This window comes from Schistocerca americana, chromosome 5, assembly GCF_021461395.2.
Source record: "Schistocerca americana isolate TAMUIC-IGC-003095 chromosome 5, iqSchAmer2.1, whole genome shotgun sequence".
NCBI lineage: Eukaryota > Metazoa > Arthropoda > Insecta > Orthoptera > Acrididae > Schistocerca > Schistocerca americana.
In genome coordinates this window covers 606598529-606607539 of record NC_060123.1, presented here as the reverse complement: position 1 = coordinate 606607539, position 9011 = coordinate 606598529, and positions in this window count along the sequence as shown.

Genomic DNA, 9011 nt, shown 5'->3' with positions numbered 1-9011 from the left:
ACCTTTGTTATTGTATTCTTATGTTATAAAATTGTAATTGTCACCAGTTCATGATATTATTAACTTGTTAGTTACATTTCACTGCACACGTTTCTGTTGGTCATAGTATGTGGACAATATGTGAGAAGTAGGGACTGTTAGTGTTTGCACGTGTGTTAATAATTCAGCAAGGGACTGGATAACAGCATTGCTGGTTCTAAGGACAATTCCAAAAACTTTGTGAGCGCACAAGTGGTGGTTATGGACTTGCTACATTATCTGCAAGACTCTTCAATGGTGATTGTGCACCTGCACAGTCACAACAGATGGCTGCTGGCTATCTCTACAAGGTCTACAGTGGGTCTACATCTTTGATGATCCATCAATATCCTTATTTCTACAAGGACTGCAGTGGGTCTGCACCTCTGATGGCCCACCAAACCCGTAATCTCTACAAGGACTACAGTGGGTCTGCTCTGTGATGACCTACCTACAATATTCTTCAAAACGTCGAATGAACTCTGCTGTGGGTTTGCTCTGTTGTGGCCCATTATCTGTCAGCATGTCAAGAGTCAGCACTGTCTTTCCGTTGGAAGGACAACGCTACTTCTTCAAGACTGCATGGAAATCCACTACTTCCGTGTGCATTTTCTTTTACTGCTCAGACTTCGAGAAAAACACTGCTATTCTACTGTAATGAATGATCAGGACTATCTTTATGGACTGTGAGAAAATTTTAGCTTTTGACCAACATTGTATCAATAAGTGTGTGCATTTGATTTCTTTGTTATTGTAATTATGAAAAATTTTATCAAATCATTATTGGCCACTGCCCAAAAAAAATTTTGTAAAATTTTTTGTGGGGAGCATGGGGGCTATGTAAGTAGGCTGTTTATGTTTTCTCTATGTAAGTAGGCTGTTTAGGTTTTTTTATTGGTAACGCCACCTCTGTATGAAAATCAATGGCTGTGCTGTGTGCAGTCTGTGGCTGCTTTGCATTGTTGTAATACTCGCCATTGTAGTGTTAGGCAGCTGGCTGTGAACAGCGCGTAGCGTTGCGCAGTTGGAGGTGAGCCGCCAGCAGTGGTGGATGTGGGGAGAGAGATGGCGGAGGTTTGTAATTTGTCATGAACTGCTATATTTGTATATGATGATATCAAGGTAAATACATTGTTTGTTCTCTATTAATATCTTTCATTTGCTAACTATCCCTATCAGTAGTTAGTGCCTTCCATAGTTTGAATCTTTTATTTAGCTGGCAGTAGTGGCGCTCGCTGTATTGCAGTAGCTTGAGCAGCGAAGATTTTTGTGAGGTAAGTGATTTGTGAAAGGTATAGTTTAATGTTAGTCAGGGCCATTCTTTTGTAGGGAATTTTGAAAGTCAGATTGCGTTGCGCTAACAAAATATTGTGTGTCAGGTTAAGCACAGTCCTGTATAAATTGTTCAAAGGGGACGTTTCACAAGTATGTGTGTCAATTTGTACCTCTCTATCTACATTATTCCGTGGTTTATTAAGTTTTCAAATTTATACTGACTTTTTGATCACCCAGTATAACGTATTCGAGTCGGATGGCAGGCGAATGTTGGTGCGGAAGAAGAATGCGGTGATGTTGCCACGCAATCCTGTACCAACGGTTAAACACAGTGGTGGCTCCCTGATGGTATGGGGACGTGTGAGTAATGCAGGTGTTGCATAATTACATTTCATAGAAGGTACAATGGACCACCATATGTATATCATCATTTTGAAGGACAATTTGAATCCTAGCACCGAAACATTAGGGCTGCGAGGAAATTACGTTTTTCAACAAGACAACGACCCAAAGCACACGGCTCTAAATGCAAGGCTGGGGCTCCTGTACAATGCCCCAAAACAACATAACACCTCTCCTCAGAGCCCAGACATTAATCCTATTGAACACCTTTGGAAAGTACTAGAAGACATATTTCTAACAAGAGAGACCTAAAGGAAGCGCTTCAAGACGAATGGGATAAAATTCCAGCCTCTTTGACGGCAAACTTGGTCAAGTCGATGCCCAGATGACTACAAGCAGTAATAGCTGCAAAGGGATACCCCTCTAAATACTAATTTTTTCTAACCGAAATGATATTTTCAGGTTCTAAATTTAAAATAGTATGAGTGGACGAACATTTTTTGAAGTAGTCCTTGAATAAATTCTCCATTTTGACAAATTTGTTATCGCAGTGGATGTATTTATTTCCTTGTCCGTCAATAAAAATGAGTAACCAAGGTTCGTTGCATATGACCGGATGTTCACGCATTATGTTCCCTTCCTTTCAAGTGACATATACTTAGCATTTTAGAAAAATACAACTAGACGATTGCTTTTTGGACTCACTGTATGGCAGATCTGGTTACACTGCTGTTGCAGGCACAGGTGTTTCGGAGCTCACCTTTCATCAGGCGTTCTTGAACATGGAGCTCTGCAGCTCTGCAGCACTTGTTGTCATGTTGACCCAGTGTCACGGTCAATTACGATTCCAGTTGCCACGGAATACCCGAGACTGGACCGTGCAGAATGGAAACGCGTCGCCTGGTCGGACGAATCACGTTTCTTGTTACACTAGACGAAGGATCGTGTCCGCATCAAGGCGACCAGCTGCTCGAGACACGGACTAAGTTCTGTGGGAGCAGTGTTATGCTATGGGGAACATCCATCTGGGCTTCCGTTGGGCCTGTGGAAGTAATCGAAGACTCCTGGACTACGTAAACGTTATTGAGGACCACGTACGTCTCTTCGTGCTTGATGTCTTCCCGGGCGGAGACAGCATCTTCCGCCAGAATAACTGTCTTTCTCACAGTGTTTATAGTAGAATATATATCAGGCGCCAGGTCCTCATCATACACAAGCCATCGGGCTGTAATTTACGGAAATTACGTGATCCTCCGTATACCAAGCTTCGTGGTACAGTTGTAAAGCGCATACCTGGAAAGTTGGAGATCACGGCATCGAAACCCGACCGGACCGCAGAAGTTTTCAGTCTAGTTTCAATCTAACCCTCACATCTCAAATGATGAGAGGCATCACCAAGGCTGACACATTAAGGATTGGGCATCCTTTCCCCGGTTGGATAACCGAGGTAGTGTTTGAATTGCGACACAGAAATCGCCATTGTGGCTTCCAGTCGAAGGACTTGCACTCGGCCATTGATCCACAGTCTCTCCCTCCCTCACTCTCACTCCCTCCCTCTCATTCTCTCCCTCACTCTCATTTTCTCCCTGACTCTCACTCTCTCCCTCTCCCACTCCCTCTCCCTCACTCCCTCACCCCCTCACTCCCTCACTCACCCCATTCTCCCACCACTCCACCCAGTGTCTCCATTTCCCCCCCACAGCCCCCACGCCCCCTCTCTCTCCCCCCTCTCTCTCCCCCTCTCTCTCTCCCCCCCCCTCTCTCTCTCCCCCCCTCTCTCTCTCCCCCCCTCTCTCTCTCCCCTCTCTCCCCCCCTCTCTCTCCCCCCCTCTCTCTCCCCCCCTCTCTCTCCCCCTCTCTCTCTCCCCCCCTCTCCCCCCCCTCTCTCCCCCCTCTCTCTCACCCCTTCTCTTTCCGCCTCTCTACAATAACTCCGTATGTATGATAGTTGCTCAAAAGTTTGTGTCCTTCTCATTTACGGAGAATACCAACGAAATTCAGTGTGATCTAAAGACTTAGGCCTTAGGCTGAAAGATATCCTGAACGTCCTCATCCTACACGTCCTAAATTTAAATATGTGTATGATAAATTGAGAACAACTGGATCTTTAACGAATGGGAAACATATCTAGCAAAACAAACTTACTAACGAGGAAACGGAAATTGGTACTCTTGCCACTGTGGTTCGAGATCCTTGTGTTAGTTCATATCAAATCGTAACGGAATCTCGCATGAGCCAGAGTAGTGTTGTTTGTCTTCTGCATCGCCATTAATATCATGCTTACCATATCAGTCTCTACCAAGAATTAACTGGTACGCATTGTACGCGTAGCACTGAATTCTGCAGATAGGCTCAGCTTCAGATTCAGAGGGATGACACATTTATTAATTTGATTTTATATTCTGATGAGGCTACATTCACGAACCATGGAAATGTTAAGTTGCATAACATGCATTATTGGGCAACTGAAAACCCACGTTGGCTGTGGCAAGTTGCACCCGCGGTCTGTGAATGTATGGTGTGGGATTCTGGAGGACAGAATTATAAGCCCCTATTATTTCAGCGAAGGAAATCGGAATGGTAGCAAGTACACCACATTCCTGCAAGAAACATTAGGTCTGTTATTGGAAGAAATACCTTTAGAAACGAGGAACAGATTGTGGTATCAACATGATGTGTGTCCAGCACGTTTTACGCTGATGACTAGAAATGAGTTGCAGAGACAATTCCCAAATCGTTGGATTGGACGCGGAGGAGGTGTGTCGTGGCCGGCTCGTTCGCCAGCCGTCAGCCTCTGGATTTTTTCTTGTGAGGATTTGTAAAAGACATTGTTTATAAAGACGTTACAACTACACCTGAAGATATGCGAGAGAGAATTGTCAGAGCATATGCTTCAATAATTTCCGATGTGATCAGGAATACCACTGAATCCATGATCAGAAGATCACAGCACTGCATTGATACCAATGCTCATCGCTTCGAATAACTTCTGTAAATGGACGTTCATGCCGCCTTTGTGACATTCGTTGACCTTCAGGGATCTTACTGTTACACAGCATTGGATTCGTCTAGATAGCCGCTTGGTAACTGTAAGTTTAGTCTAGACATTGTCCCACGGTCATCAGTAGAGTTGTTTGCGCACTAATCATCAAATGTAAGCGTACTATCAGCTTTCAACATCTCATTAACACGAAGAGGCAGCAACGTTCTTCTTAATGACATTATACACCAGGATGTCGCATTGCAGCGGTATAGACGTCGGTGAACTTTCTCCGGCTACCGTAGGACTATGACAGCCAGCAAGATGAGCACGTGGACCTCTTTGCAAAGAACACAACGCCGTACCGACAGAGGGTCACCACCAAATTACATGAATCATCCTAGCACTCAAAACGAGGGGGAGATACACGTGTCGCTGACGTCGCCAACTCGCAACCTGCAATCTGCCCCTCTCCCCCTCCCCCACTCCTTCACACGCCCCTTCCCCAGTTAGCCCTTTCCCATAGATCATAATAGTTTACGGATTCTTCGATTTGCAAAATTTTCTTGTTTTTCCGTGAGACATCAGATCTATCTTCGACGTCAATCGTTCTCAGTCATTTAAAGGCCCAACAAATTCAATTCCACTCACTCTCTTCCCCTAACCACCTCTATCAGATACCATGGAAATTATTCCCTGCTGTCTTAACACATGTCCTACTAACCCGCCCTGTGTTCAGTTAGTATTCTTTACATATCCCTTTCCTCACCCATTCTGTGGAGTCTCGCATATAATTTCAACATCCCTCTGTAGGACCAAATCTCAAACGTTTCGAATCTTCTCTTTTCCGGTTTTTCCATAATTCTTGACTCACATACATACATACGCCGATGACACAAAAAGTTATGATCACATGTGTAAAAGCGGATTGGTCCACCTGAACTTAACACAGTAGCATCTTTTCTTGGAAGATTTCGGGAGGTATGCGACACAAGGTGATTTTTTACCGCCGTGTACAACCTCCAGGAATTGATCGATGAGAGCATACGGAACAAAAAGGTCTAATGAACTTGTGTCCTGAAATGCATGGTTTCCATGCTAGAGACCATTTATTCAGTCATACGGTGTTGTAGAGACTGCGGTCTAATACGTGCTGTACCATGCAGCCACAGTTGCTGTGTGTGTTGAAAACGGTTTCCATGTGCCTCAACACATGCGTGTACGCGCCGTAGCATGTTCTGTCCCACACGTTTATAACGACCAGGCGGCATCCGGACAGTGTCAAAGGCAGCATGAGTACGCTGCTCCAGTGTCTCCACATTTGGAATGGACTCTGCATGCACGATACTTTTGAGATGGTCCCATAACCAGAAATCGTACAGATTGAGATCCCCTGAACGAGCAGGCCATGCAACTGGACTCCTTCGTCCGATCCATCGACCAAGGAAGACACGGTTGAGATACGTCGGGACGTTGACGGCGAAGTGGGCTGGAGCGCCTTCATGTAGCAGCCACATAACCCCTCGAATCACCAGTGGCACTTCTTCCAGCAGGGTAGGCAGAGTCACCCGCAAGAAACTCCGATAGTTCCGGCCTGTTAGGCGACGTAGAAGGAAGACTGGTCACAAAATACGGTCGCCAATTATCCAGGAATACACATTCCGGCTGCACCGATGCTGATGATTCGCTATGTGGGTTCTGCATGCTATCCCCCAGATGTTATGGAAGTTGAAGGTACCACCCCGCGTAAAGACGACCTTATCAGTGGATAGGAAGGATGACACAAATCTCGGAATCATGGTTGCCTGTTGAAGAAACTGGTGACAAAACTTCTCCCGATGTGGAAAATCTGTCGCCTTCCACAGTGTTAACCACATTTTCCTCCAAGTCTGGTGTCCGAACATTTCGGGTACGTCTTTTATGATTTCCTGCTTCCTGAAACGACCCTGTCTCAGAAAAATGACGAAGCACTGTTGCAACCATTTAATGCTGTGATTGTTGTCGGCGGGGATAGGTCTCCTGATAAAACCTTGCTGCCCGCCTCCCGTTGCCATTTGCGTTTCCATAAGTAAACACCACGTCGGCAAGCTCTCGATTAGAATACGGAACCATTGTGTAGAACGCTGTATCACATCCACTACAAGGTGAGTGAGGAAGAAAAGTGAATCAGACACATTACCAATGACTATGGCAGGAGAGGGCTCTGGGGCATGACGTATAAGAAACAGTACCACTCTCTAGGAGGAAACCATGCATACTGTAACTGTGGCTCCGTAACAGTAAGTATTAGACCGCAGTCTCTGTAACAAAGTACGATAGAATAAATGCTGTCTAACATGGAAACCATGCATTTCCGGAAATAATTTCATTAGACCGTTTTTGTTCCCTATCCTTTCATCGATCAAACTGTTGAGTTTGTACACGGTGGGAAAAAAAATTGTGTGTGCGTGTGCGGGTGCGTGTATAGAAATCTGGAATTAAAAAGTTTTTTATCATATCCAGATACATAATAACAGTGATAGTAGCCATGAAGTGATGATAAGCATTTTAACTGTGCACTACGCTGGTGTTCCTAGCGGCGGAATGGGGTATTGATTCACTACGTGAATCAAACTTGAGGTTATTTGCTACAAAATGACACATCTTCCGATTCTGAATGTTATCTCAATAAATTTCTATACTGTTCTACACTTGCGAAGTCCGTTTTGACTCGTCCTGTATGTATATATACAGGGTGAGTCACTAACTATTGCCACCAAGATAGGACCTGAAAAGTTTGAGAGACAAAAGTTTCATGGGACAATGGGGGCCATAATATGACTGGTTTTTTGTTGCTAGGTGGAGTCGCTTCAGAGACATGAAGGTCAACTTTGTTTTTTTAAATGCCTTGCTATAGTTTGGTACGTACAATAACTTGCCTTAGGAGTTTAAATAGATTACTAAAAATGCTAACTTAAAAAGACAGTTAAAACGTTCCTGTTGAGCAATACATTCTAAAAAGTGAACCATTATTCAGATAGAAAAGAGTAGTGGTCTGGTAAAAAATGCATCACAAATCACGAGATCCTGCAGTTTTCTTATTTCCGACTATGTAAAATAGGTACGATATTGCAGTGTCTGTGTTAGTTGCGAATATGGACAACCATTAGCTGTATAATGGAATGACGACAATGAAAACTTGTATCGGACCAGGTCTCGAATCTGAATTTCCCGCTTATCGCGAGCGGTCGCCTTACCATTTGGCAATCCGTGCTCAGCCCACGGCCAGATCCAAACTTCCGTATGTCGTCAACCAGGCGTCTACGACCTGTACCCGTAGATCCATTATGTATATCCTGTGAGCGTGTGGTTGATCTGCTATTCTGTTATTCCGCGCAACTGATTAATCTGAGGTGTACCCTTTACCCTGTGGCTCCTGCAAGATGCAATTTCCACCCCCACACTACTACAGAAGTCAGACAGACGCTCCTAACGTTCTAAAGAGAAATGCCTGAAAACTTTCAGCAATAAATATCTTCTGGAGTCGTCTGCTGAAAGGAAATGACACAAAAATTCACAAAATTTCTTACGTAACTAGTGGGATACTTGGGTACTGGAGTAGTGCTAGTTAGTGTAAGAAAAAGATGAAACTAACGAAAGATATTATTTATTTTGCAAAAATTCTGAGAAATGACAATGGCACTTTTAGTTATGAATTGAACAAGTTATATCCTGGTTCTTTTCGGAATGTGAAGTTACTTCTCAAGGATAGGATTCGCTAATGAAATTTCTATACAAAGTTTAAGATGGTTGTTGACTTGGCAGAATGGCTGAGAAGCGCGCCTACTCAACTTGAATAATTGTCCTTTAGTATGTTGCTGGGTACGGTCGAGGCTGTCGCGTGTGAAATGCAGTGAAGTATACTGTTGTGGAGGAAATATGGAGCTCGCAATAACTGTAGCTCACAATACCGTAAGTTGCGATGACTGCTGTCTGCGCCGCTCGCTGCTGACAAATAAGATAACTCCCGTTCTGTCTGGATTGACCGCCAATCAAACTCTCCCTAAGCCTTGAAGAAGTCAAGGATTCCTATTCGCCCCTAGTCTAACTATTGGCGTTGTACACCGGTCAGATAATCAGTCCACCGCAATGCCACTCAAAAATTCGCTCACAGGCGTTTAACTATAACTCTGTCTGTTCACACCGCACAATAAGTGTGTCGGCCAACACAGTGAACAACGCTCAAGACGTCAGAAATATCGTCTGCCAATCAGCATTGCTCTTCTAAAACGGGAGAATGACGTTTTGTTTAAGGCGACCAATGTGGAAATCCGTAGCATTGGCGTTTGGCGTTTGCTGTCTCCCTGTGAAAATCTCTGAAACTGCATGCTATGTGTAAAGAATCAACGCTCAAGAC